At 46.2% G+C, this 27,565-nt stretch overlaps 1 long non-coding RNA gene across 1 annotated transcript; it reads right to left on the reverse strand.

Annotated features, from left to right (window-relative positions):
- Window positions 1-2,116: 2,116 nt before the first annotated feature.
- Window positions 2,117-27,124, reverse strand: LOC138925479 (uncharacterized). Its single transcript, XR_011441699.1, has 5 exons — window positions 26,338-27,124; window positions 11,480-11,673; window positions 4,761-5,269; window positions 3,142-3,228; window positions 2,117-2,972 (listed from the first exon to the last, which is right to left on the reverse strand). It is a non-coding gene; the product is annotated as an uncharacterized lncRNA (long non-coding RNA).
- Between the last annotated feature and the right edge of the window lie 441 nt (window positions 27,125-27,565).

Raw genomic sequence — 27,565 nt, forward strand, 5'->3', positions numbered from 1 at the left:
AGAGAAAGAAAGGCTCTTCAATAAGTGTTGTTGGGCAAACAGGGCAGCTACATGCCAAAGAATGAAAGTAGGCCATTGTCTCACACCATACACAAAAATTAACTTCTACTGGATTTAAGACTTGAATCCAAGACCCAAAGCCATAAAATCCTAGAAGAAAACACAGCCAGTATGCTTTTTGACTTCAATCTTAGTGGTGTGTTTTTGAACACAACGTCTTCTGAGTCAAAGGAAACAAATATATAAAATAAACAAATGGGACTATATCAAACCAAAAAGCTTCTGCAAAGCAAAGAAAACCATCAACAAGACAAAAAGATAATCCACAAACTGGGAGAAATTAGTTGCGAATCAGGTATACGATAAGGGGTCCATTTCCAAAATATATAAAGAACTCATACAAGTCAACAACAGCAAAATACACATGCAGACCAAAAAATGGATGGAGGATATGAACAGACATTTTTTGAAAGAAGATATACAGATGGCCAACAGGCTCATGAAAAGATGTTCAACAAACCTAATTATTGGGGAAATACAAATGGAGACTAAAATGAGATATAACTTCACACTCGTCAGAATGGCTATTATTAAAAAGACAAGATGTATGTGTTGGAGAGGATGTGGAGAAGAAGGAACCCTCGTACACTGCTGGTGGGAAAGCAAACTGGGGCAGTCACCAGGGAAAACACTCTGGAGATATCTCAAAGAGTTAAAATAGAAATACTTTATGATTCAGCTATTCCACTTCTGAGTGTTTATCCAAACCCATGAAAACATGAATTCAAAAGATATATGCACTCTTATGTTCATAGAAGCATCATTCACAATAGCCAGTATTTGCATGCAATGCAAGTGCTCATCAGTGGAAGAATGGATAAGGAAGATGGGGTATATATGTACACAATGTACTACTACCAAGTCATAAAAAATGACAAAGTTGTGCCATTTGTGACAACATGGATGGACCCTGAGGGTATTATCCTAAGGTAAATAAACGAGACAGCGAAAGGCAAATACTGTACAAATTCACTCACATGTGGAAGATAAACAGACACACATATGGATAATCAGAGGAGATTCACAGTTACCAGAGGGGAAAGGGGCAGGGGGAGGGTGAAAGGGGTAAAGAGGCTCTTGCGTATGGCCACAGACGGAAGCTAGACATTTGGTGGTGAACTTGATGCAGTCTGTACAGAAGCTGAAATATAATAAGCTACACCTGAAATATACACAATGTCATAGACCAATGTGACCTCAATAAAATATTATTTTAAATTTACATAGTGTGATTTGTTACATTTTTCTGTATTGATTGAAAATGTCTGTGTCCTATCTAAGAAAACTTTGTCTATTCCAATGACATGAAGATGTTATTTTATAACTTTTCTAGAATCTTTATGATATTAGCCTTTATATTTATGACTAACTTGAATCAAATGAAGTCTTATATTTGGGATGAGGCTACGGTCAATGTTCATTATTCCATACTATAACTCTGTGATCCATTAAAGGAAGAACCATGATTATCCCAAGGGAAAAAAATTTGCTCCATAATTCAACACCTCTTTGTGATTTTAAAACAATTTCTCAGGAAATTGGGAATAAAATGGAAGTTTCTTACACTGTGATTAGACAGTAAACAAACAAAATCAAAACTAAATTTTCATGCTAAGTCATTGTCAAGAGTTCCGTATTAGAAGTGCTCCATTCTAAAAGGGATAAAGAAACACGATGCGTTCAGGGAAGTAGCATCGTGGAAACTGTTACAAGTTTAATGTCCTTGGTCCTGCAAGGGACACACAGATTACAGAGTTAGACCACATGCAGGGAAGACCAAGTCCACCACAGCTTTCAAATTAAATAATCATGAAGAACAGTTCTCCAGGCTTTCATTTCACAGAGCGTCATCATTAAGGACACTCTGAATTCAAATGCTACCAAATCTCCACGCCTCTCCACTTATCCTGGATGTCTGGCTCAATCCAAGGATGATAGTTTTCTCAAAGTTGGGAAGGTTCAATGTTTGAAGAAACAGTAACTGCCTAATACACAACCACTGCTCTGAGGAGTATAAATAGGTTCAATTAATAAGGAAAAATAATGACAGAAAGAATCATACTTGTATTCTTTGTTCAGTATTTCTATCCTTGAATTTTAGTTAAAAAATATGCACGCAGGTGGTTAAAGTTCTAGGTTTGGAAATTTGTTTGTAAATAATTATAGTAAAAACAAATTGTTGCTCCACTCACTGTGGTCAAAATTCATCCAGCAGGTGATATGTGAGCCTGTCCTGAAGGAAGAGGGACAAGAGAGCGACAGGAGGACAAGAAAGTCCCCCAGAGGAGGCAACACTGTGGTCCAGGGTTAAGTGTCCCCTTTGCAAAAGAGACCTGCTTGTGCTTTTGTAGAGGCTGCAGAAGGGGGAGGTGAGGCAGGAGGCAGGGGAAGAAATGATGGCCATGTCGAGAGAGACCTTGGATGTGGCACCTAATGTTTTTACTTCATCTTGATGAGAAGGGAACCTATGGAAGATTTTTAAGCAGGGAGGTGCCTTTATCAGACATATGTGTTTGCAATATCCCTCTGAATACAGTGTAAAGAATGAAATATAGTGCACAAGATGGTGGGTAAGACCACACTGAGGGGCTCTGCGTGGCCGGGTGAGTAGGGATGGGCACCTGCACTCAGGGACCTGGAACAGGCAGGGAGGGGTGAGGACCAGGGGAGACTATGGACACAACATCCAGGACTTCAGTGTCCATGTGCCGGGGGAGCTGAAGGGTTCTTGGCATTCAGGAGTGGGCTCCAGATTCCCAGGGTGATAACTTCCCAGGGTGGTGTCAGCCACGTGATGACATTCTTCTGTGACTCTGCTCACTGTGTGTTTCCCACACCAGGATCCAAGCTCCAAGTGAATAGAATTTTTCCTGTGTTCTGTCACTCTGTATCTACAGTGGCCAGGAAACTTCCTGGAACAGAAGACAGACACAACACATGATTGTTGAATGAATATCTGAAATCTTCTGAATGGGAAACCTGGAAGAGGTGCAGATCTGAAGCTAAGATAATGATTTCTGCTTTTTGGACATTTTGAGTTTGAGATCTGAGCTGATTTGAGAGAAGATGCTGAGTAATAACCTTGATCTTACTGTCTGGAGAACAGGAGAGACAGTGCTTGCGTCCTCGGGAAGGTGACCAGTGAGACGGACTGGATTCCATGGGCTCCTGCAGAGAAAGTGGAGGGTGATGAGCCTGCAGGTGCTGAATAAAGAGCCCTCAGGGAGCAGGTGGAGGGGGGAGCAAATGCTGAGCACAGGAGACAAGTTTTGTGAGCAAATAAACTGAAGACTATGGGCGAGCTGGGTGACTGTCAGATAACATTTCACTGAACAACATGTAAGACAGCCATTGCCAACAAGACACTAAATATAGAACTCATGATCCAGCACAAGATCAATGGCATTCTAATATTCAACTTTTCAACCCCAAATCCTACAAAGGACCCTAGTGGGAAGTGGTGTGAAGAAAGAATGCTGGAGTTGGTAAGCTCTGTGTCCATAAAAGAGATGATTCTGAACAGGGAGAGATGGATGACAGAAGCCAACAAATGAGGGTCTAAGACTTTCTCTCCCGGGTTGGACTTTATTCTAACACAAGATGGTGTGATGGGAGCTGCACAGCTCGAATACTAGGAATCACTGTGCTTCTTTGACTTGTCACTTAGCTCAACAAGTAAATTGGCTAAAAAATTGGGGACTGAAGCACCAAGAAATGTATGTGAGAGTCCTTGGGATCATTGCTCTATTAGACAAGAGATGGAACACTGAAAATGTATGCATATTCCAAAGCACATGCAAATCAAGGGCTATGATGTTTGCAGCATATTCTCCAGGGGCACGAACAACTTAAATTGTCATTTCTGTACATTTTTGAATCTTCCACAGACAGAGACTCCTTCTGGGAATAAGATAACCACAGTAATCACGCACAGTATATTGGAATCCCATGTTCCAGGAATTAGACCATGGATGTGTGAACAGAGGCAGTGACCTGTTGACCTGCAGAACCAGCTGAGCTCTCAGGGTTTTGGACCATGGTGAGGGGTGTGACATGTGATCAGCAGGGGGCGCTGTGGGACTGCCCTGTGGTCCCTACACAGCTGCTCTGTGAGGACCATTCACTCAAAGGAGTCTGGGGATGGGGGCTTGGCCCTGTGCTCACTGATGGGGACTCAGCAGCTGTGTCCTCTCTGGCCTGGCAGAGTCCCCTGAGCAGGAACCTTTGTGTTGTCTCAGCAGGTGCTTCCTCCCAGGGTTCTCCCAAGGGGTGAAGCCAACCTCCATCCTCCTCAGTGTGTGGTGTGAGCTGAGCTCCAGCACCAAGGCTCAGGGAGGGGCTGGGCAGTCACTGGATGGAAAGTCATTTGCATGAACAGCCCTTCCTGTGGCAGAGGGTGGAAAGGAAAATGAGGCCTGGGGCAGCCCAGCCCACTTTGGGGACCAGGGGCTGAGTGCACCATGGCCTGGACTCCTCTCCTCCTCATGCTCCTGTCTCACTGCACAGGTAGGGACAGGGCTCATGGACCCAGAGCAGTGGACACTCTGTGTCAGCCTCTCTGGCTCAGAATCTGAATCAGCCCAACTCTGGCCCCTGCCCCAGCACCCACATGTGTCTTTGTCTGCACTTTCCCTCTCCCAGCCTGTGCTGACCCAGCCTCCCTCCCTCTCTGCATCTCCTGGAGCATCAGCCAGACTCACCTGCACCCTGAGCAGTGATGTCAGTGTTAGCAGCTCTCTCATATTCTGGTACCAGCAGAAGCCAGGGAGCCCTCCGGGGTATCTTCTGAGTTTCTACTCAGAGCCAGTTAAGCACCAGGGCTCCGGGGTCCCCAGCCACTTCTCTGGATCCAAAGACACCTCGGCCAATGCAGGGCTTCTGCTCATCTCTGGGCTCAAGGCTGATGACAAGGCTGACTATTACTGTGCTACAGCTGATAGCAGTGGGATCAGTTCTGGTTATTCACAGTGTCTCAGACAACAAGGAAGAGAGACAAAAACCCTGCGCCCATAGTCCTTAACTCTGAGCCTCTTCTCAGTGAGAAGCTCCTGTGGAGACCTCTGGACAGGAGACTCCTCTGCAGCCAGATTTATCCATGAACAGAGGAAGGAGAAAGTGCAGGATGCGTCTGTTACCTGAGCCAGCACAGGGCATCCCAGGATCACACAGAAGATTAGGTCCCAGAGCCCTAGGGCACATGCCACGGGGTCTGCAGGGAATGAGCAAGAGTAAGTGCTGCTTCTGCTGAGAGCAAGCTAAGTGCTGAGCAGTGTAACCACACCCATCCACACGTCAACGTCCACATCTTATTTCATAGACTGTGAGCCTGTGTTACTCCTGATGGATCTACAGCTAATGTACTAATACTCACCCTGGTCACAGACACATTTTCCTCTTTCTGAACCAGCCCACACACCAATTTGGTCACAACTTCTACAGACCGTCACTGACAGCATCCCTCACGTGCATCCCTCCTGACCTCTCCTCTTCCCCTGTGTCCCCAGGGAGTTCAGATCCCTCCCTCTGGGTCTTCGTGTCTTAACTCCATCTCCACATGAGGTTTTCAGAGAAAACTGGAGATGTTCTTGCTGTCGTTTCCTTTCTCCAGAGGCTCCATCTCGAGGAAGGAAATTTAGCAGACGTTAGACCAGCAGGAAATCTCTTCATAATCTTATTCCTATTCTCATCCCCACACTCTGGTTTTCTGCTTCTCACCATCCTAAGTCAATTTCTTTATTGAGGCAATAAAATTCAGATTTTTTGTAAAAATGACTTGAACATTCAACGGTGCGTATTTGCACTTGGAAGATATTGATTTATTTTTTCCCTCATTGAGAATTAACTGAGGTCTTGCCCAGGGTGAGTCTTGAGTAATCCACAGATGAAAGAATGGCTGCACATTTCAGAAATGACATTTTTCTTCTGCCTCAGAATCTCTGTTTCCAAAGAACTTTCTGGAAAGCACCTCAGACATACGACCGCTTTGCTCAAGTCAATGAAGTCCCATGTATTAGCCCTTGTCCAAAATAAAATAATGTCTCTTGAACATCCTCAGGGGGACATCTGGAAGCCACAGGGGCCCTGTGGGGCTGGCCGTGGTGAGAGGAGCAGGAGGATGGAGGCTGTGTGGTCACTCCTGTCCTGTGCCTCCTGAGACCTGAAGACCCTGTGGCTGTGGGCCTCGTGCCTCAATCCAGGTTCTGAAGATGGACGGGCATCTCACTCCACCGGACTTGTTCTCATGATTCAGAGGACTCATTAACACAGCTAATATGCACCAACTCCTCCTCCCTGTGTAAAGTTCATCCTCATCCCAGGGAAGTGGCCTTCCAGTCACTTGTCCTTCTTTAGCTCCAGGAACCAGGAGGGTATTACAGAGAAGCAGCCCCTGGGAGGGCTTTGAATGAAGAACCACCCTCGGGGTGTAGAGGGGACATATGAGGGACTAGGGGACACTTGGACCGTGATCCGCCTCTGAGGGATTGAATTAATGGCTTTCTGAGGGCACAGGATGCATAGTCTCTCGTTCTCTCTCTTTCTGTCTCTCTGTCTCTCACACACACTCACACACCCCTCTTATGCAGTTTCAGGGTTCTCTGTCCCTGCAGAAGTCAGGGGTCAACCTGTGCTGCCCCAGCCAGCCTCAGTGTCAGAATTTCCAGGAGGAAGAATCTCCCTCAACAGGAAAACCAGTAACATGGAGTGTAACCAGGAGGGGGTCCTCTTATCAGGGCCAGGCAGGAAATGCCCTGGACACAGGCTCTATGAGGAAGACTTTGATGCTCAGGTATCCCAGGATGAGTCTCTGCTCCCTGTCAGCAGCTCAGCCTCCCTGACCGTCTCTGAAGGGGATTCTCCCTCTCTGTCTCCCTGTATATATACAATATTGTATCATTCTGTTGTTGGGAAACATTTCAGTTGTTTGGGGTTATTTAAAACTTTGTTATTATAAGCCCCCAAAATTGCTGGTGTGAACATTCTTGGACACGTCTTCTGGTGGACATAGCTTTCATTTCTGCTGGATGAATGCCTAGGACTGAAAATGCTGCTCACAGGGAGGGTGCATATTCAGCTTTAGTAGATAATGCCACACGGTTTTTCCAAGAATTTGTATGAATTCTACTCCTACCAGAAGCGTATTTGATTTCTAGTTGCTCCACATTCTCACTAGCACATGGCATTGTCCGTCTTCATATTCTTGGTGTTATGGTATCACTTGTAGTGTTCATAGGCGTGGCCTGGATATCTACTTAGATTGAGCACCTTTCAATGAGTTTACTGGTTCTCTCAACATCCTCATTTGTGACTGTCCCAGATTCTCACCCATTTGGTTGGGTTTTCTGTTTTCCTTTTGGTTTGCACAAGTTCCTTGTAAATTCTGCGTAGAAGCACATAGTAAGCTGTGTGTGTTGAGAATATCCGCTCCCAGGCTATGGCTTGACTTTTCACTCTGTTAATGGTGTTTTTTAATGAAGAGAACTTCTTATGATTTCAATGTAATGAAATGCATCAGTGTTTTCCTTTCTAGATGGTGCTTTTTGCCTTGTTTAAGAAACGTTTTTCTCCCCAAGTTTGTGTCTCCTCTGTAGGCTTCCAGAAGCTTTGCTGTTTTGGATTTCATATTTGGATCTGCACCGAACTGGGATGGATTTTTGTGTATGGAGTGAAGTATGGGGAGGGGAAAACTCAGTATTGTAAAGGCAGCAGTTCTCCCCATGTCGATCCATAGGCTCAGTGCCATTCCAATCCCAACCCAATAGATCTCTTGTTGTTGTATGAGAGACCTGATAAACTGATTCTAAAATTTATAGGCAAATGCAAAAGGCTGAGAATAGCCAAGATAATCTCTCAGGGGAAAAAATGTCTTTTATTAATATGAAAACTATTATAAAGCGAAAGTAATTGAGACCATGTGGTATTGGCACAAAGAAAACCAATGAATCAAAATGGAGAGCTCTGAGCCAGACCCACACATACACGAGGACATATGCTTGGTAACAAAGGTGGCCACACAGAGTAGTGGGGAAAGACAGCTCTTTCAATAAATTATGATGGGTCAATTGGACACCACATGGGAAAAACAAACGTCTTCGGAGCTCCCACTTTGCACCCTACATGATGCCATGATACTCTGTTCTTACATGCTTGTGTCATGGAGACAATAGTGATTGCAACATCACTGTTATATCTTTAAAGATTTGCCACTCTCAATGTGCTTTACAATCTACCATTTCCACAACAACCCTAAGAAGCAGGCAAAGAAGACATTGTTGGCCCTTTCATGGATGATGAAGCAGAAATTTGAAAGAGTGAGTGACTGACCCAGGGACTTTTACCGACTGCTCGAGCCTCATCTGCTTGATTCCAAGCCCGGGACTCTTTCCAGTTCAAGAGGTCCTAATTCCCATTCCCGGGGGGAATCAGGGGAGCAGGGAGAAGTGGGCTGTGATGGAGGTGGACTGGGAGTGGCTAGAGGTCAATAGCACCCTCCTCACACCAACCTGTGATGGGCTACTAGGCCGAGTGCCCCTGGACCTCTCCCTGAGGAGGGTGCTCCATAAGACGGAGCAAGAGGGTGAGGAGTTTTGGTGGGAAGAGGAGGGCCGGGGAAAGGGGCAGAGAGTCTGCCATTTGGAATAGTGACTGGGTTGGAGGCAGAAGAGCTGGGGCCTGATCCAAGCTCTGCCAGGTACTTGCTGTGTGCCCTTGGACAAATGACTTTATCTCTCTGGGCCTCAGTTTCCTCATCTCTGAAGGGATTAACTCCAATATCTATCAACTAGTGTGGTTGTGGGAATTAATGGGAATTGTGCTTCTCAATTAGTGAGGACTCAACAATTGTTGACAATCAATATTATTCAGTTCACGTCTCCTCACTAATAAAAAGCAACAGCTTCCATTAATTGATCATTCACTTGTCTGTATCTCATGTAATACGACGATTCCAGGAAGTTGGTGTTCTTTATAGGCTCATGTTGTAGATGAGAACAGAGGCCCTGAGAGGTTGCAGCTGCCAGAGACAGAGCCAGGACTGAAGCCAGGCTGCCTGGATCTTTAAGGCCCACTGTCTCCTGCCTCTGTCCCTCTGGAGCTGTCACTCTAGGAATGCTTTGCTCATGATGGGGAGTGGAGGTGGGGCAGGGACAGGTGGGAAGGTGTGTGTGACATCACTAGTCCCTGGACTCCAGGGAAAGGAATGGTTTCATCTCCCAGGAGGCAGGCACAGGATGGGGCAGGAGGAGGGGCAGCCTCAGAGAAGCGATTGCCCAGTGGTCCCTGTGTGGGATGCACAAATCCCTAGGCTGGTCGGCTTCCTCTTGGGCCAGTGGGGTATCTCCATCTGGGATTACTTGGCGGAAAGACTGGAGGTCCAGCCTTTGCAAAGGATTTGTAAGATGCATTTTCCCAGCCCTCCCCATCTCCTGAGACAGAACTGTGTCCATGGATTGATTCTGTTTATGCCAATCTCTTTTACATGGAGGTATAGAAAAAAGACTGGAAAGAACTATGGCAAGGTGTGGATAATCATTGTCTTGGGGTGGTGGGAATAGGGTTGATTCTTTTTCTGTCATACTTTTCATTATCTTCTGAATTGTCTGCATTAGACCAGAGATAATCTTATAATTGGGAAGACAATGTGCTCTATAAAAGAAATGCAGTTACAAATTCTTGTTGCTAGTTCCAGTGAAGAATACTCTGCTAACGGCCACTTTAAAGCATCTCCTTGAGTCCCAAGCATAACGGACACTGGTTTTGGAGTCACCATGTTCAGGTTCAAATCCCAGCTCTGCTACATTCCAGCTGTGCTAACTGGGGTGAGCCTCTTACCCTCTCTGGTCCCAGTTCTCTTATCTGAAAAGTTGAGAAGTAATGAGCTCCCTCCTGGGGCTGTTCGATGACTTGAGATGATGTTTGGAAGCTGCACGGCCAGGGGGCTGCACTCAGGACACTCTCACTCAGCGGTGTCTCCTGCCACATGCCACATCATGATATGGGCTCCTTTCCCAGAGAGCCACTTTGGACGTTTTGAAGGTGGCCATTACCTATCATCCCTACTTTACAGATGAGGATACGGAGGTTCAGAGTAGTGCTGAGATTTGCCCAAGGTCACAAAGCTCAGAAGGAGTCTTCTGAAACAGGCTAGGAGTGTGTAAGAGATCACCCAAGGCCACACAGCTTAACCCTACTGCCTCTTAAACAACAAAGTCAATACTAGCTTGGCACTTTGCATTATCATCTCAGTTAATTCTCCAAGTAACCATACAATATGATTCTCTCCAGATGATTTTAAAGTCAAGGAAACTCTGCAGCAGGCCTGGCATCCAGTCTGCCCAGCTCCCTGGGAGGCTGTGGCAGGACCAGGAGTCATGCAAGGAAGCAAGCAGTAGGCAATGCTGGGGCTCTGTGCAAGGAGTGTCAGGCCGGAGGCACACTGCTGGCACCAGTGGTGGCTGCAGTGACTCAGAGAGCTCAGGCTGGAGACCAGAAAGTCCAGGAGGTGAGAAAGGCTGCCAGGGAGGCAGCGAGCAAGCAAGAGGCGAGGAGGCAGAAACTCCGCACCCAGGAACACATAGCTCATGCCTGGCCGCACCATTTCTGATCAGTGGCACCAGTGCCTGTGCAGGGCCTCACCATGGCTCAGGCACCTTCAGTGCCACCCACCCACCAGTATGTATGAGCAACAGGCTCCCAGGAGCTGGCTGTCTCTTCCTCTCTCCTCCCCTCACCTCCCTGTCCAGCTTTTGTTGCCACTGCCTCCTACTCCCTGGCCACCTCTGTTGCCCCTGCTGCAATCCAGGATGCACACTCTTCCACATTCCCACTGGAGACGCAGAGGATGCCTCTTGCAGCACACTTGGAGAAATAGCCCCTGGGCCCATCTGGAGGCACTTGGTGGCGAGAAACAAAATCCAAACTCCATTTTCTTTGATGACATGCAAGGAAATTTCCCAAAGACTAAACAGAGAGCATGTTGCCTAATCTCATTTCTGATCCTAGAAAACCCTTGGTGCACAACTCAATGTGAACCTAATTAGATATGAAAATTATAGGGCGATCTCACTTGTAACAGAGATGCTCACATTCTTCAGCATATCAGTTAGCAGAATCCATCGTGACCTGATCAAATTTCTCTGGACAGCCAGGGAGGAATTGGGCTGAAAAAAGGGCATTTGCAAATTCTCCTGGGAATAGCTGAAATGGATTATGGAGGGACTGCATATAGGAAGAGACAATGACTCATATGCACATACCCAATAACAGCCTTGGGCTATGGCGATGGTTTCTGACACACTTTGGGAGAGGAAAAGGTGATTACAGGCCGTTCTGCAATAGGAAACATTGATATCAATGCCATGGTGGGAGCATACATCGACGTCACCATTTTGGGATAAAACTCACAACCCAAAGAAGCTCTTACCTGGGTCAGACGACATCCTCCAGGAGCCACCATGGGAGTTGTTTGCTGCTCTCTGCTCCTTCCTGCATTGTCATGCGCCCTGGAGCCCTGGGTTCCTGTGCCATATCCAGGTCTGCAATCCCTCTGTTCACCACTGGATACCAGGGCTGGTGAGGAGGTGAATGAGGGGGATCGTTTTAACAGGCACTCAGTTTCTGTTTGGGATGAGGAAAAAGTTCTGGAATTTCATAGTGGATATGGTTGCACTATGTTTTTGAATCTACTTAATGCCACTGAACTGTACACTCAAAAGTGATTGAAATGGTGCATTTTATGTTATGTGTCTTTTATGACAATTACAGAATTACTAGTTCACAATTCAAAACTACATTAAAAAAGTTATGCTCAAAAAGATGTTTCTGACCCTCGTATAATTTATCCTATTCTGCCTCATCCTCATTAATAAAAATGTCCACTACTTTCTGATATTATCAACTGAATTGAGTGCCACACAAAATTCATTTGCTGAGCCCTAACCCCCAATGGACAATGTTTGGGGACATATTTAAGGGAGGTATTAAGATTAGATGAAGCCGTCAGGATGCAGCCCTAGTGCAATGAGACTGCTGTCCTCATGAGAAGAGGAAGAGACCCCAGGGCTGTGTGTGCGCGGAGCACAGGCCACGTGAGGACGAGGGGACAGGCGCCATCTGCAAGCCCAGGAGACACGAGTCAGTGCAAGTCAAACTAGTCTCCAGATTGGCCTTGGATACCAGGCTCCTGGAAGTGTGAGAAAATTAAATTTCTGTCATTTCAGGCACCCAGTCTGTGTTGCTTTATTTTGGCAGCCCTTGTAGACTAATGCACTAGCTTATCATTCCATTATTATGTCTACAAAAATCTCTGGGGTACAAGAACTTAGTTAAGAGAACTTCTTGCTCATACAGTTTGCAAATGGGGGAGATGTAGCCTTTGGCAGCAAACCAAAAGTATGCTAATTTTGGTTGTCTTTTAAAGCCAACTATCTTTTAGAAAAGTTTTTTTTTAAAAAAGCTGCCTTTAAACAGTTTTGTTTTTAAAGGGTTGTCTTTTTAAAAAGTCTGTCTTTAGAGACTTTTTAAATTCTTTTTAAAAAGTTCCCACCCAGGTCCCACTCAGGTCCCCTTATACAAAGGAGGGGTGCAAGCCTGCTTAGTCCTGATTGGTTACAGTGGGTCATGGTTTTATTGGTTAGGTCCATGGGGCTGTCAGGGACTTTTGTAAAATCAGGAACTTTGGCAGACTCAAAAGCTTAAGAGTGCATTCTGTGGTATTCTTGGGAATAGAGTGTGCCACTTAACTCCATTTATTTTTAGATGGTGATTAGCCACATAGAGTCCATCTTCTTCTTGGGAATCTTCTTAATTTCATTTTATTCCGTATTTCCCTTTTTGATCAACACCGGCTGCAGGCAGCATGCATGATCAACTTTGTGTTTTTTCTATTTTGGTACTGAGGTGGCCTCTGCCTGCCTTGGGTCCATCTTGCCCCATGGAGTGACCCATGGGCTTAGTAGGGCTTTGTCATCCAATCAAATAACTTGGGCCAGGCAGGGCAGGGGTCCAGCCAGGTATCTGTTATAGGGAAATTAAGGTCTCAGAGTGCAAGTAGGTGGGGGTCCCGGTTAAGGTTGCACCAAGGGACTGAAGATGTTGACACATCATGATTCAGGTCAGAGTTTCCCAGAGGCATTTGTGGAAGCAGTCAGAATTTTTTTAAAGAGCAACCTGATGCTGAGTCCTAAAATCAACAATAATGTGAAGATCTGAAGACCTGATCTTAAAAGTGACCCCAGACCTGAGACTAACGAACTAAAAAAGATCTGGAAAGCTCAAATCAAGCCAGTGGGGAGGGGGTGGAATCTGACTTGACTTTTAAACATTTGGCAAGTTTGAAGAGATGGCCAATTTCTAATTCAACCTGTGACAAAATGTTGATCCAAGTGCCACAAGAGGTGTTAGCAACAGTACAGACCTCTCCCTGAGCAGCAAGAGGCAAGTCTAAGGCAATGCGATTGTCAAGTACAACCTTGGTAAGGGAGTCTAAAGATCTTTTTTGAGCTGATATGGCCCTTGCTGAGGTCTGGGCATTTCGGTTAACTGACCTAGATAAATTGTGGATCATGCCATCGTACTAGGCAGCCCCCAACCCCAGCCAAGAGAAAAGAGCTCTGACTGTATAGTCATAAAAGGTGCCAGAGCATGCTGCAGGAAGATGGCAGCCATGACGCTGGCCACAACTGTCATCTCGTATCCAGTGGGGTCTTAGTCAGAGTAGTCATCTATAATACTCAGGGCCCCTTTTATTCTGGAAGGAGGGGGGTTTCCTTGAATGGCAGCTTTAAGAATAGTAAAAGAAGTGCTTAGTTACGTTCAAAGGCATTGTCCACTCATTTTTTAGCTATCTAGACAGTCAAATGCCCAGGCTGCGCTTTCGAAACTGCACACATATGAGTAACCTGGAAGAGCACATAGAATACTTCGGCCTTTGTTATTTATTGAAGAGTTAGTGGGCAATGAGGATAAAACAGTGTGAAACCAAGGGTCAGGGTCATCCCAGGTTTTGTTTTGTTGCAGATGGACAGTTGAGAGCTGGTTTACCCAGTTAGTCTTCCAGGAGATTGGAGGTAAAGCTTGCACAGTGGGGTTGATGGATTTTGATTGGAGTGAGGGTACCTGTTTTGTAGCCATGTTTCTGAGAGAGGAGGTTGTACAGAGATGGATGTTATAGTGGAATTCTTGTCAGCTATGATTGTTTTAGTAAGTGGAGTTGTCCAAAAACATGGGGTAGCTGAAGGGGCAAAGACTTGTACTCAGTAAGGTAGATTTTGGGGGCCACGGGTTTTATCCACGTGGCAGTTTGGACTGTTAGTAATGTTAGTTATGGGTATGACTATAGGATCATTGTACCTTACAAATGATGTGATTGGAGAGTGATGACGAACTCAGCAGTCAGAAAGATTGCCAGTGGAGGCTAGGGATTGAGACACCAGAACAATGGTGTTACCCTTCCAAGGGTGAGTTGTGGTTCTGAGAAGGGGAGGGAAAGAGGCAGAGGAAAAAGAGCAACATCAACAACAACAAAAACAGCATTCAGGTTGGAAATGCCAGTCAAAGGAAAGGTAGGGACCCGACCAAAGGCTTTGAATTATCCAGCAGGGGTTAGGGTATAATATCTGGGCCATTGGAGAACAGTTTTGATTAGAACTTGGATAAAGAAGATTAAGAGCAAAGTGGTGTAATTGTTCATGAATGTGACCCCCAGCAGAAGAGATCAACTTGGTGAAGTAAAGCGGACAGCATGAGAAACCCAAAGCTAAGAACAGAAGTCAAAGAGTTTAGCTGTCATGGGCTCGTACGTGAGAATATGCTGGCCCGGCCCTGAGTCTTGGGAAGGTTGTCTACTCAAATGTCTACTTCTGTTCCTGGAAGTTGTTGTTGGGAGTCAGCTGTATCTTTATTTCTGAGAGCAGAATGGATTTCCATTCATCCAAAAGAGCTAGAGCCTTTTTAAAGTGAGAAACATGAAACTACAAATCACCTTCTAATTTGGCTGCACAAGGATTAGTTAAGACTGCCTTGTAAGGCCCTCTCCAGTGAGGCTGGAGAGAGTGCCTGTGTTGCTACCATTTCCAATAAACAAAATCTCCAGGATGTAGGTTATGCCTTGATTCTTTGTCTCCCAGCAGCTCCCTGAGGAAGGACCCCTTGACAAATTTAGTATTGACCTGAAGTGTGCAAAGAAGCCTTTGGCAATAGTTGAAATTTCCCTTAAGGAAATTGAGGTGGGTAAGTCCTTCATCTAATCTCATGAGATGTCCCACAACAATTTCAAAGGGCGACAATTCATGCCTCCCTGTTGGAGTGGATCTGAGGTTGAGTAATACCAAGGGAAGGGCCTTTACCAAAGGCAGGCCAATAGCCGTCAAAATTTTTGCCAATTGAGTTTTGATTATTCCATTGGTTCTTTCCACCAATCCAGTTGGCTGTGGATGGTAGAGGCAATGGAAATGTTTGTAGATGGGCAAAATTTTGCAGATATTTTGGACAATTTTTCCTGTGAAATGGGTTCATTGATTGCAGTAAACTCTAGAGGCATCCCACAAGTTGGAATAATTCTCTGTAATAGAAATTGAGACAGACATGGCTGTCACCTATTGGCAGAAGCAAGCCCCTACCCGGTGGGAAAGCATGCTGATCAGGGCTAACACATATTTATAGCCTTATGATGGGAGGAGTTGCATAAAATCCATTTGCCAAACTTCAAAGGGGGTACTGGGAAGGGGAAATTTTCCCATAGCAGTATGTAGCGGTTTTACAGAGTTAAACTGAGGACAAATCTTGCAACATTTGTAATCCTGGTGAGCAAGTGTTGGGCAGGGTTTCCAGTAGTTATGTTGTCCGCATTGAATCATTTAATCTGTGTGCCAGTGGGTTAGGTCATGGATGAAGATTAAAAATGATCCTTGAAGGCTATTGGGAAGGACCAGGCAGTAGTTCATCCTTATGCAAAGGCCAGTTGGGGTCTACATGACAGTTTTGTCAACTCCACTTTCCCCTTTCAGATTCTGACTTGTTAGTCTGTGTTTCTATGAGGTGTTTCCATAAGGAGGAAGGCGGCTTGGGATTGGTGACAGGCATAATAGGGAGATGAGTTTGAATGCCAGCTGGCTTTGCCCTCATGTCTGCCAATTGATTTCCTTTCATCTCTTTCATCAGCAGAAGAATGTCCTTGGATTTTAATTATAGACAATGCCTGAGGGGCCTGTATGGCATCTAACACTGCCAGAATATTGTCTTCATTTTTAATTTCTTGACCTGACGAATCAGGAATCCTTTGTTTCCATAGCATGCCACAATCATGGGCTACTCCAAAGACATAGTGACTGTCAGTGAGCATCAGTAGTCAGTCTTCCCTGTGGCCAGTACGCATGCTCAGGCGAGAGCATGTAATTCAGTATGTTGAGCAGAAGTGGCCACCAGTAAGGGAGCAGATTCAATAATTTGTTCTAAGGACACCACAAATACCCTGTGTGATATTGAGCCTTAGAGTTCTTGAGGTAGACCCGTCAGTAAACCAGTTGAATTCAACAGTGAGTGTGAGGTGTCAGGAGGTGGTCTGCCAGTGAGATGCAGTCATGGGGTACATCATCTCGGTGTAGGGATTTGTAACAGGATAGCAGGATGGAGGAGGTTGCAGCATGCAAAGGTGATACGGCAGAAGACAGGAATTGTAGTTCATGGGTTGTAAGATGACTAGCTGAAAGATGTTCAGTGTAGTGAGAATCAAGGAGAGTCTTAGTGAGTGCGGAATGAAAACATTCAGAGAGGAGTGCGATATTATCTTTTAGTGGCTTTGATAAGGGCAGAGGCAGCAGCAAGTGTGCATGGGCAAGGGGGCAAGACTTGGGTCACACGGTCTAATTTGATGCTGTAGCACCCTAGAGGGTAATGATGTCCCCTGTGGGGCTGGGGGAGAATGCCTCCTGTGTGAATGAAAAGCTGAAAGGGAAGGTCGTAAATGGGGTCTCCTAGGGTGGGTGCCTGAATTCGTTGAGCTTTAAAATTGTTAAGGTCTTCGTCATCAAGGGTGTCTCAAACCAGCAAATCAGGGGAGGGATTTTTTAGCTTTTGGTAGATAGGCTTAATTTGTAAGAAGAAACTCAGTATCCAGTCACGGCAGTATCTGACAAGTCTGAAGAACACTTGGAGCTGTCTTTTAGTTTTGAAGAGGGGAAAGGTCAGTTGTCCTGTGACCCTGGAGGGATATATGTTAAGTCCTTCATTGGGTCAAAACATGTCCTAGAAATTTAACAGGGGCTTGTGAAATTGTAACTTCTCTTTAGATATCATGGGGCCCTTAGAGACTAGACTTTGAAGAAGGCAGAGGGGATCAGTGTAGCAGCCTTCCTTAGAGGGACAGCAGAGAATGCATCATCTACATACTGGAGTAGGGTGGAACATTGGGGGACAGTGATACCGGCTAGATCTGATCAGAGAGTTTGGGAAAAATAAGTAGGACTCTCTGTTTACTCTCAGGGTAGCACAGCCCAGGTACATTGTTGACCTCTCCAGGTAAAGGTGAACAGAAATTGGCTCCCAGGGGAAACTGAGATACTAAGAAAAGTGCTGCAGAGGTCTATTGTGGAGATGTCAGTTGAGTCAGGGGAACATTAGAGAGAAGGGGTGGGGATCAGGTACAACGGGGTGTCTTGGAGTAACTACATTATTGACAGCTCAGAGACATTGGACAACTCTCCGTCCATTGTCATTTGGCTTCTGTACAGAAGGGATGGGTGTTATGAGGGCCGGTGCAGGGAAGGATTAGATCCGTATGCAGGAAGTCCTCCGCGATGGGCTTGATGCCTTTAACGGCTTCAGGACTCAGGGGAGATTGCTTGAAGTTTGGAGGAGGCTTCTTGTTGTCTATCGGAATGGTTACGGTTGGGGCCGAATGTATATGCCCCACACTGTGTTGGATTTGGCCCAAAGACTATCTGGTAGGTCCTCTAATTTTGCAGGGCTGGGAGAGATGTAGTCAGTCAGACTATGTATGGGTAAGGGGGCAGGGGTTGGGTCTTGGCTAGACTGGAGGAATGGCTGGAGACTTTAAACATTAATTCCTCTTTTTCTGATAAGAAAACGTGTCCCGGATGTTCTTAGAGGAAGTCTCTTCCCAAGAGATACATCAGGGCTGAGGGTGCTAAAAGAAATGAGTGTCGTCCACAGAGGAACCTAAGTGGGAGAACAAAGGCAGGGACTTCAAAACTGTCATCGGTTGGTTTGAGCCCCTGATCATTCAGATTATCTCAGTAGCCCAGGGAGGGGGCAGAGATAAAGAGTCAGGGTTGAGGACAGACCAGGGAGCTCCAGTATTGATAAGAGCTGTGATCAATTCTTCCCCTGTTGTTGAGTTCACCTCTCCCAGGGGGTTGGCAGTGAGGAGAGAGAATACCCCCTTTAAGTCCCTGGAACCCCCCTAATCTTCACGTAATGGAGGGGCCAAAGGGCGTGTGGTCTTGTCGTGTGCTGTTGGAGCCATCCTTTGTATTTCTGGCAGTCCTTTTTGAAATGCTCTAGTCTTCTATATAACAAAGAGAAAAACCCAAATATTTTCTTGATTGAGTGGTGGCAGTGTTTGTTTGAGGAGGGCTGAGGAGCAGTTTTTAAACTGCTGCAATTGTAAAGCCATTACTTTTGCCATTTTTTCTTGAAAATCAAGTGCACTAAGGCTCATGACTCTTTACCTTTGTTCTATAGTCTTAGATAACTGGTTTGCCAAGGAAGCAAGTTCATGGGGACATATACCCAGCCAATTCAGTTCAGGTTGTTTTAAAAGAATGGCCAGCATGTCTTACAGGCCAGTAAAAAGAGAGTTAAACAGGTTGAAGTTTTCATCAGTGAGGGCCTTTATGCCAAAGTTCTACTGGAAAGCATTCTCGCATCGATCATAAAAATCCAGGAGCAGTTCCTTCTTTCTCTAGATGCAGCCATAGATGGCCTTCTAATTGGCTTGCTCATGGGTGGGGTGAGGGGGCATTAAAGGAATGACTTTGGTCAATTTGTCTGCCTGTTTTGGGCCCGTTTGAGGGCTGGGACCCTGCTTAGATTAAGATTGGCTTCGAGCTCCTCCCATTCAGCTGCTTTTATCCATTCCCGGGCAAGGACATTTCCAGCCAGCTTGTGAACCACCTAGTTAAGGTCAGAGAAGCCAGGTTGGTAAGTGTTAACTATAAGGCTAAAGTAGCATGGAAATTCAACAGCATCAACTAATGATTGGGGAAATCTCTAACTAAGGCCAGCATTTCAGGTTTAGTCCCAGGAGAATAAATGACCTGTTGGTCCCCATTTTCTGCAATGTTAATTTGAAACTTTAAGGGTGCTATAAGGGAGGGAGGTGAGTGAGGTTCAGGAAGGAGGGTGGGGCAGGGATTTCAGGGGAGTTGGATTTGGGAGCTCAGCAAGAGAGGGGTGGGGACTGGAGATAGGGGGGTGGAAGGAGAAGGACAGGAAACATGAGTGGCATGGCAGGCGGAGCAGCAGATTTGGGTTCATTTTTGCAAGTGCCATCGCTGGCACAGATGTCATTCTCTAATTTGGCAAGTCTACTTAATTTTGAATTATTTCCTTTTAAAGAGACAATAAGGGATTCCTGGTTTCATTTGGAAGCCTCAAAATACCAATTAAAATAGGCTTCCCATCGGTCGTGGGACATTTGATATTTCCTTGATTCTAATTGTGTGCAGAGATAAACTAACTTGGGGATTTTTTAAGACATCCAAGGTGGCTAGTGCAACTCGCATTATCCCTGGTGACTTTGTCCAGAGCATAAGATGTTTACCAGACCAAGGCTGTACTTCTTAAACCTAAACCCGGCCTGGCTACCGGAGGGCGGCTGATCAGCGGGGACTGTCTTTGAACGTGAATTTCCCATGTTGAGCTCAAGCAAACTTTATCTCACTGAAAGGGAACTGCCTGCTGAGAACTTTATCTTATTGCAACAAGAAATGGGAGCGGGCATCCAAACAACCCAATAGGAACCCCACCCCCTTTCCTAGAACCTTAGCGAGGGACCCCTCAGGCAAACACCTTTCTGAGGCCTCTATGTGAAACCGCAGGAGGTCTTGGATGCCAGAAGACTTGTCCAAACATCTTTCAACACCGTGGAGGACATCTGAGCTCCAGGGCTCCTGCAGGCACTGAGGTTTTGGTCCTGGATGGTCCAGGGAATTATCTGGGCTCACTTTAGATTCTGCTCTGACACCAAAGAAGGCCAACAAGCATCTCTGCAATACAGGAATTTCCTTGGGAAAGCTGTATTCACGGCTTGCAAATCAGGGAGATTCACTTTCTGCAGCAAACCAAAAGTGCCCTCTGGGAGAACAAAGGAAGGGGCTTTCTTTTAAAAGATGTTCCCTCCCAGGTCCCACTCAGATCTACTTATGCAAATGAGGGACACAAGCCTGCTTAGTGCTGATTGGTTGGCACAGGTCACAATTTTATTAATTAGGTCCAGGTCGCTGTTAAAGATTTTTTTAAAATCAAGAACTTTGGTAGAGTCAAGAGCTTCAGAGGGTATTCTGTGGTTTTTTCAAGAACAGAGTATGTGTCTGCATCTTTGTTCCATCATGGCCACTTGACTCCATTTGTTTTTAGGTCCCAGTTAGCCACACAGACTCCATTTTGTCCTCAGGGGATTTTTTATTTCACTTTATTCCACAATTATTATTATCATTATTAATTTCAAAAATAAGCTTGGATGGTGAGTCTTCTTTTGTGAGAATGCAGATAAACCACAGTGACTGTGATATTTTCCCTTCGGCTGAATTCACAGCTTGCCTTTCCCTCTGAAATGCAGGCCTGGCCACAGCATCTTCATGGGTGAGTCACCCCCAGCCTAACCAGGCTCAACGTGGTGAACAGGCTGCAGGTGCGTGCACAGCATGGACCCACAGTGCTGCGCTCTGTGGCACAGTCAAAGGGGACAGGATTTGGTAAGCTCCCACCTGGCTTGTTGTAAAGAGCTAGGTCTGGGCTCCACAAGAAACCTCCCCATTGTCCCAACTATGCACCCCAGTGAGTAACAAGAGATGTGTTCTAAAAACTATGCAGACAACTACCTTTCTGCTGCATGGATCTCTCCTGGTCTGTGTTTGCTCACACTACTTTTTTGTAAAAATGTGATATAACTAGATTGAAGAAACCTGGAGAAAAGAAAATAAACGGACAAAAACAAAATGTAAAAAGATGAGAATAGTAAACCTTAATTATTTATTTTCAGTGTAGTGGAAATGTGTTCACAGTGACCCTGTTCTACGAAGGAATTCTCGTCTTTGGATACTGGAACTGAAAAGATGAAAAAAGAGTTGCTTCTTGCAAAACTGTTCAGGGCATGTGGGGACGTTTAAGACAGGAGGCGATCCTTTACTCTGGATGACTGTCATGTCCCATGCGTGGGAAGTTCCACTACGTCATCATACATATGAAATGTATAAGGATAAATATGACAGAATATGGGAATTTTATGCACTGGAAACTATAAAAATTCCTTGGAGAAATTAAAGGTTTAAATAATATAGAGATATATCCAGCTTATGAATCAAAAATTCAATGTGGTTGAGACATAATCCTTCCAAACTGATTAATACGATCATTGCAATAACTTTGTGTAAAAATATACTTGCAATGGTGGGGAGTTTCACGTAAAATGTTAGAAACACTAAGAAAATACATAAACCACATTTAGCCCTGGGAGAATCCTGCTCTGTGTCTCCTGACCTGCCTGTGTCTGAGGAAGGGGAGGCGCAGGAAGGAGCTTAGAAGGTTGAGGAACCAAATCAAGGTGAGGCGGGAGAGCAGCTTTATCAGGGAAGAGGCACAGGCCGGGGGGGACGCTGCTCTGAGGGCTGGGGGGCAGAGGGTGGGTGCAGCAGGCCTGGGCAGGTGTCACTGGGTGATGAGGCTGTGGTGTCACCTGTAATGTGCACCTGGAGTGACGTGTTTGTGATTGTCACCTCACCCCAGTGAAGGCCCCTGTGACCTGTTGGAGGAGAGTCAGGACCATCAAGGCTCTATATTGAGGGGGCAGTACGGGATTTCAGGGGCTCTGCCTCTGACTGTATAAGGGTTAGACATGGAACCTGCATCCATAATTCTTGGGAAGACAATCTGAAGACCCTTCTCACGAAGTACACACCCTCAAGAGCTGCCTCACTCTGTTTCAGAAAGCCTGTGGGGGTGTCCCTGCAGCACATGGGTAGGGTCTGCCTTGTCTTTTGGGTGTATCTAGAGTGGAAAGTCATGTCTGTTGGGGAGATCTTGTATTCCTTGACCTATGTGTCCTTGAGACTCGGACCTCTCAGGGCCTTTGTATGACCTAGGGCACGGAATTCCTCATCTTCCAACTCTTATCATAGATTGCTCCACAGAACAGGACCCAGGAAGGGGCCACAAAGAGAAAGAGGATGACATAGACATCAATTAGAGAGACTTGTGAGGTGGCTGTGCCTTAGCTCTGGGGCCTAAGGAATAGAGGTGTAGATTGTCTACACAAAATCCTGGATTCCCCTCTTCCTCACTGACCTTAAACACCACACAGGTACAGGGTCCTGACTCTCATGCTCATGAGGCCCCCTCCCCAGCTCAGCCCTTCTCTCTCCACCACATGGACTCTCCCTTGTGCTCACAGGTCTCTGCATGTCTCCCCACTGACCCAGGCTCCTCCAGGGCCTGGGACTCCAGGACAAAAAGCCAATATCTACTGCCCTGGGAGAAGCAACAAGAGTGGCTAGAACAGTGTGATTTAGACAGCCAGGACTAGAGATACCACATCAAATCTCTGGACACGTTAAAACAACCACATACTCTTGGCATGGCGGTTCTCTTTCCTCCATGTCACCTGTAGCAGAAGCTGTTGATCATAATTAAGTATGAAGCTGAACATCATTGACCAGTTCCTCCCAGAGGTCCCAGTCCTCTTTCAATGCCGCAGGCTGGGAGAATGAGAGTCAACCTTTGTGACACCAGAGCCAATCTCATCCATCCAGCAGTGTCAGGTTTAGAAGGATTTCTTTTGCTGTTCTTCTTTGTTTCGGAGTGTCTCCTCATTTGGTCAAGTGAAGAAATAAAAAATGAGTCAGTAGGGGCTGGCCCCATGGCCGAGTGGTTAAGTTCGTGCGCTCCGCTGCAGGCAGCTCAGTGTTTCATTGGTTCAAATCCTGGGCGCGGACATGACACTGCTCATCAAACCACGCTGAGGTAGCGTCCCACATACCACAACTAGAAGGACCCACAACGAAGAATATACAACTATGTCCCAGGGGGTGGCTTTGGGGAGAAAAAGGAAAAAATAAAGTCTTTAAAAAAATAAAATGAGTCAGTAGCTGGCCTCCCTGGAGCCTTCCCCTCCTTACACAGCACAGGAACAATAAGACTTTGTTGTCAGTTTATACTCGGATTTTCTCATTCCCATGCTGGTGACTTTCTTCTTTTTGCAATTTCTTTCTCACTTACCAACCTCTCTGCCAATCACAAACATGCACTCTGAATACTCAAGGGAACTAGGCTGTAGACAATGTGAGCAGGGACCCCAAATCCCACCTCCTTCTATGTTTTATATCTTGTGGATTCCTGCTTCCAGACTGTGCTGACACGTTCCCCCATGGTGCTGTTCTGAGGAACAGGATCATCTACAGCAGAAAAAGCAGCTCCACAGAGATGAGCAGTGTGGCCTGGCAACAAAAGCATCCAGGCAGAAGCCCTAGAAACATGGACCTGGGAGTTCTTGTCTCAGCCATTTGAGATGGAAGCTCTGACTTCAAGTCTGGCAAGGAATGCTTCCCGAGGGTCTCTTAGATCCTGTGCTAAGACAAGACTGACGGTTGGGACCAGACAGGGGTGTTGTTGACACAGTGCTCCAGCTCTGTGAGGAGTCAAGATGCAGCCCCTCCCCCTCCCTCTGGCAGCCCAGCACTCTCTGGTCACTTCCTGCATCTAACGTCACATCAAGGGTGAATGGGCAGTGTGCTCCAATTTATCCGCACTTCATATAAGCACTACTATGAGTCAAAGGCCGGGAGTTGTACAGAATCCATGAGTCGTTGAATATTACATCAGAAAATTGCACACTCACTCAAACTTGAGCTGTGGACTCCTTTCCACATTGTGTGTGTGATTCCTAGCACCACCAAAGAGTTTGCTTATTATCACGCAAGCAGAGGAAGGACAGTACTCCTCAATCAGTTTTCCTACTAAATGACCATAATGAATCATTCTCCTGACCCGATTGAGTCACATGTGCCCCAAGTTGTCACAGTTACATATGATCTTGAATTCAAGTGCTACAGAGTCTCTTTGTATCTCTATTCATCCTGGAAATCTGCCTCAATCCAAGAATGGTGCTTTCCTCAGAGGTGGGTGTTGACCAGACAGCTGGTAAACCACTCAGTGGGCTCAAGGGGAGTTGGGCAAACTGTGTCCTCACTGATGTGTGACTTCTTTACCTGTGAGGCCCCCAATTATCTTATGAGCTATTGGGTCTGGCTGTCTGACTACATTCCTTCAAATTTGTGTCATCTCTTTTCTCTGTGCAGTCCTTGGCCAAGTGATGCAGGTTGGACCTGACAGACAATGAAGAGCCAGATTGCATTCCCAAGGAGGAAGTGGGCTCCCAGGAACATCCATCCAAAGGAAAGACACAGCTTGTGGGCAGAATCCCCACAGGGCGACCTCAGGAGGTGAAGCTCTGTGGTGTCTCCAGAATGCCATGGAATCTTTCCCTCCCAGTCCCTTATACAGTGTCCTTTGCCAGATATCAAGGATAGGAGTCCCTGCCTCCTCCTCAGTTCCACAGGAACAGGTGCTTTGAACCCAGACTCACCATCCTCTGTCTCAGTGTATTGGTCCCTTGGGCAGAAGGTCACCACTTTCTGCACTGGAAGCGTCTGTCATGTGGGTTATTCTGGCTCCCAGACAGAGGCCCCATAAATGTGATGATCGACAGTACTTAGGACACAGCCTGAGTGGGAGGTGGATTATTACCTCAGACCTGGGCTATGGCCTCAGAGCTCACAATGTGCTCTTCACCCTAGGTGGGTGGGCCAAGACCTCCTCTCTGCTCCCCTTGGTCCACACACTGCTCCTTTCTTACTAACTGTGACCAGCATGAGTCACAGTTAGTGACTAGACAGTCCTTGAGGAGATCTCTGCTGTCCCTTCTGCACCAGCACCAGAGTGTCTAAGGCCATAACATTCATTTGGGCCTTTAAGAATGTCTACTGTTCACTCTCATCAATGCCAAGTCCTGGCCACTGATATCACCTCTTTTGTTGCAGTTTAATCCTTACAGAACAAGGTTGAATAATAATAGAGATAAAGGTCACTTTGCCTATTCCTGATCTTTGCAGAAACACCCCCTTTCACCACTCCATCAACTAAGATGCTTATGGAAATTTTCATGTACTTAAATATGAAAAAATATAAAAGAAATAAATTAGAACCATTTAATCTCTTAAAGCTTGTTAGATGTGTCCTGTGAATCTGTCGCATGTCATTCTGTGGTGTATTTCTATAATAACAATTTCTATAATTTCTAAAGAAATTGATACATATACTTACTCTGTCTCTAATGGATCCAATTTGTTTCTTCCTAGGAAAGGATGCATTTTATGTATTTTTGAATAAAAGATACCTTTTAGAATTTTTTCATTTTTCATTTTTTCCACATGAGACCAGCAGGGTGCACTGTGGGACTGCTCAGTGGTCCTTACACACATACTCAGTGAGAACTAGGGGCTGGGCCCTGGGCTCACAGAAGAGGACTGAGCAACTGTGTCCTCTCTGGCCTGGCAGAGTCCCCTGAGCAGGGACATTTGCCTGGTCACAGCAGGTGCTTCCTCCCAGGGCTCTCCCAAGGGTTAGAGCTGACCTCCATCCTCCTCAGTCTGTGGTGTGAGATGAGCTCCACCACCAGGGCTCGGGGAGGGGTTGGGCAGGCACTGGATGGACACCCACTGGCATGGACAGCCCCTCCTGTGGCAGAGGGTGGAGAAGAAAAGGAGGCCTGGGACAACCCAGCCCCACTGTGGGGACCAGGGGCTGTGTGCACCATGGCCTAGACTCCTCTCCTCCTCGTGCTCCTCTCTCACTGCACAGGTAGGAGCAGGCCTTGGAGGCACAGGGTGCCCTCTAGTTTCTGTCCCTTCTTGCTCAGACTACTGAGAAACCTAACCAAGGCCCCTGCCCCATCACCCATGGGTGTCTGTGTCTGCAGGTTCCCTCTCCCAGCCTGTGCTGACTCAGCCACCCTCCCTCTGCATCTGTGGGAACAACAGCCAGACTCACCTGCACCCTCAGCAGTGGCATCACTGTTGGCAGCTGTCCCTTACACTGTTGCCAGCAGATGCCAGGGAGCCCTCCCTGGTATCTGCTGTACTGCTACTCAGACTGAGATGAGGACCAGGGCTACAGGCTCCCCAGCCACTTCTCTGGATCCAAAGATGCCTCGTTCAATGCAGGGCTTCTGCTCATCTCTGGACTCCAGCCTGGGGACGCAGCTGACTATTACTGTGAATTCTGGCACAGTGAGGCTTCTCACGGTGACATAGGCAGAGAGGGAAATGGGATGAAAACCTCAGCCTACTCAGGCACTTGGAATATGTTCTTCTGCACTTTAAAAGCAACTTGTATACACACTAACTAAACCTCAAAGTAGGTTCTGGTTCACAATGGCTGTCCTCCCAATTTTCCAGTCAATATTTCTGAAGACTCAGGTAAACAAACAACAAAAAGAAAACCAAACCAAATAAAATAAAAATCTCATGATGACCCTGAATCTTTACCTCACAACCCATATGTGATGAAATCAGAGTATTTTTAGCTGGGGTTTTTGTCTTCAAAGCTGGCAAATCAGCCTCTTCCAGATTTTTCCTTCGTGGGAACCCAGCGTCCATCCAGCAGGTGCCCAGTTCTCCACAGCAGGGACTCTGCTCTCTGAGGGGTCAGAGCGGAGACCTTCCCTCCCTCCCAGGCTCCTGTGCTCAGATCTGGCTGAGGCTCAGTGTGTTCAGGGAGAAGACACTAAGTGGTGAGATGTTGTTGTGAGACACATCCCAGGAGGAATTCCAGGCACAGAGATGGCCTGGCACACTTGCTGGTGCCTGGACCTATAGTTGTGATGTCACAGAGAAGGGGAGGAAAATGCTGAGCTTGCTCCAGGGAAGTTGGCTGAAGTAGGTCCTGTGGATGTGACTTTCCTAAAGCTGATCTCACTCAGGCCTCATGGGAACTCCTATGAGTGGGTGTTCCTGAGCCCACAGGTAGAGATGTGAGTATTCCTCTCCTCTTATTTCTCAGTAGACCTTTCCAGCTAGACGACGTGTAGGAGAGAGTCAGTGGAATATGAGAGACCAGAAACTCCCCAGTATGTGCATGAAGTAAATCCATCCTATGAAGCTCTCTAGAAGGACCCAAACCATCTTCTGTAATAACAAACATTGTAGCTTGTCATGGAAACCCAAAAACCAATGACTTCCAGGCAGAGCCCCTATGTTTGTGACCTAGAACAGCAGTG

The sequence above is a fragment of the Equus caballus genome, chromosome 8 (genome assembly GCF_041296265.1).
Source record: "Equus caballus isolate H_3958 breed thoroughbred chromosome 8, TB-T2T, whole genome shotgun sequence".
Taxonomy (NCBI): domain Eukaryota; kingdom Metazoa; phylum Chordata; class Mammalia; order Perissodactyla; family Equidae; genus Equus; species Equus caballus.